The sequence below is a fragment of the Perognathus longimembris genome, unplaced genomic scaffold (assembly GCF_023159225.1).
Source record: "Perognathus longimembris pacificus isolate PPM17 unplaced genomic scaffold, ASM2315922v1 HiC_scaffold_95, whole genome shotgun sequence".
Lineage (NCBI taxonomy): Eukaryota > Metazoa > Chordata > Mammalia > Rodentia > Heteromyidae > Perognathus > Perognathus longimembris.
In genome coordinates this window covers 56,153-58,846 of record NW_025962054.1, presented here as the reverse complement: position 1 = coordinate 58,846, position 2,694 = coordinate 56,153, and the positions used below count along the sequence as shown (strand labels likewise).

The following is a 2,694-nucleotide window of genomic DNA, read 5'->3' as shown; positions in this document are numbered from 1 at the left end:
AACCGGATGGACAGTCTATCCCCCCCTTGCCGGAAACCTAGCACATGCAGGAGCCTCCGTAGACTTAACTATCTTCTCACTCCATCTGGCAGGAGTTTCCTCAATTTTAGGGGCAATTAATTTTATTACTACCATCATTAACATAAAATCCCCTGCAGTTTCCCAGTATCAGACCCCCTTATTCGTCTGATCCGTTCTAATTACAGCAGTATTATTACTACTATCCCTACCTGTCCTAGCTGCCGGTATCACTATGCTGCTCACTGACCGAAATCTTAACACAACATTTTTTGACCCTGCTGGAGGTGGAGACCCTATCCTATACCAACACCTATTCTGATTCTTTGGTCACCCAGAGGTTTACATTCTAATTTTACCTGGCTTTGGCATTATCTCTCATATTGTAACATATTATTCAGGCAAAAAAGAACCCTTCGGCTATGTGGGTATAATCTGGGCTATAATATCCATTGGATTTTTAGGATTTATCGTATGGGCCCATCATATATTTACCGTAGGAATAGACGTGGATACACGAGCCTACTTTACATCTGCCACAATAATCATTGCTTTTCCAACAGGAGTAAAGGTTTTCAGCTGATTAGCTACCCTTCATGGTGGAAATATTAAATGATCCCCAGCCATACTATGGTCCCTGGGCTTTATTTTCCTATTTACAGTAGGAGGACTAACCGGTATTGTATTATCTAATTCCTCTCTAGACATTGTCCTACATGATACCTATTATGTAGTTGCCCACTTTCACTATGTTCTATCAATAGGGGCTGTATTCGCTATCATAGGTGGGTTCGTCCACTGATTCCCTCTATTCACAGGCTACACTCTTAATGATATATGAGCCAAAATCCATTTTACAATTATATTTATTGGCGTCAACCTAACATTTTTTTCCCCAACATTTCCTTGGTCTAGCAGGAATGCCACGACGATACTCAGACTACCCAGATGCCTACACGACATGAAACGCCGTGTCATCAATAGGATCATTTATCTCTTTAAGCGCAGTAATCCTCATAGTATTCATGATCTGAGAGGCTTTCGCCTCCAAACGTGAAGTTAAATATGTTGAACTCACCTCAACCAACCTAGAATGAATTCACGGATGTCCCCCACCTTTCCACACATTTGAAGAACCTGCCTTCGTGAAGTCTTCACACTAAGAAAGGAAGGATTCGAACCCCCTAAAACTGGTTTCAAGCCAGCCTCATACACCATTATGTCTTTCTCAATAAGATATTAGTAAAATAATTACATAACTTTGTCAAGGTTAAATCATAAGTGAAACTCTTATATATCTTACATGGCATGCCCTCTCCACCTTGGCCTACAGGATGCCACCTCTCCTATTATAGAGGAACTTACTAGCTTCCATGACCACACGCTAATAATCGTTTTTCTTATCAGTACACTAGTACTATATATCATTTCTCTTATACTTACTACCAAATTAACCCACACCAGTACCATAGACGCCCAAGAGGTAGAAACATTCTGGTCTGTTCTTCCAGCCATTATCCTTATTATGATTGCTCTTCCCTCACTACGCGTTCTATACATAATAGACGAAATTAACAATCCAGTCCTAACAGTAAAAACTATAGGACACCAATGGTATTGAAGCTATGAATACACAGACTATGAGGATTTAACATTTGATTCATACATAGTCAATACACCAGACTTAAAACCAGGGGATCTTCGTCTACTTGAGGTTGACAATCGGGTTGTTCTCCCTATGGAACTCCCCATTCGCATACTAATCTCATCGGAAGATGTTCTTCACTCTTGGGCGGTTCCATCTTTAGGTTTAAAAACAGATGCTATTCCAGGCCGCCTAAACCAAGCAACAGTATCATCTTCCCGACCAGGCCTATTCTACGGACAATGCTCTGAAATCTGTGGCTCTAACCACAGCTTCATGCCTATCGTCCTGGAGATGGTTCCACTAAAATGTTTTGAGGCCTGATCAACATCAATGTAGACACCATTGTGAAGCTACCTTAGCATTAACCTTTTAAGTTAAAGATAGAATTAAATAATTCCACAATGAAAATGCCTCAATTAAACACCGCACCATGATTTATAGTAATTTTTGGGACTTTAATTACCCTATTTATTATTTTTCAACTAAAAATCAAAAACTTTAATACCTATTATCCTCCTTCGACTAAACCCTCCAGCACACTCAAAGTAACCTCCCCTTGAGAATCTAAATGAACGAAAATTTATTCTCCCCTTTCATTGTCCCATCATTCTTAGGCCTCCCTCTGGTTATTATTATCATCATCTTGCCCTCAATCATATTTCCTTCCCCAAAACGTTTAATTAGCAACCGTTACACAACATTCCAGACATGACTAATCCAGCTAGTAACTAAACAAATAATGCTAACCCACTCAACCAAAGGACGGTCCTTAGCTCTCATATTAATCTCCACCATCTCCTTTATTGCCTCCAACAACCTGCTAGGCCTAATACCTCACTCATTTACCCCTACCACTCAGCTATCAATAAACCTAGCCATGGCTATCCCCCTATGGGCCAGAGCTGTATTCCTAGGGTTCCAATACAAAACTAAATCTTCCTTAGCCCACTTTCTTCCCCAAGGTACCCCACTACCTCTAATCCCCATACTAATTATTATTGAAACAATCAGCCTATTTATTCAACCCA

General features: G+C 40.2%; 1 pseudogene; it reads left to right on the top strand.

Moving 5' to 3' along the window:
- Positions 1–1,306: 1,306 nt before the first annotated feature.
- LOC125345646 lies at positions 1,307–1,988 on the top strand (annotated as a pseudogene).
- The last annotated feature ends 706 nt before the right edge of the window (positions 1,989–2,694 follow it).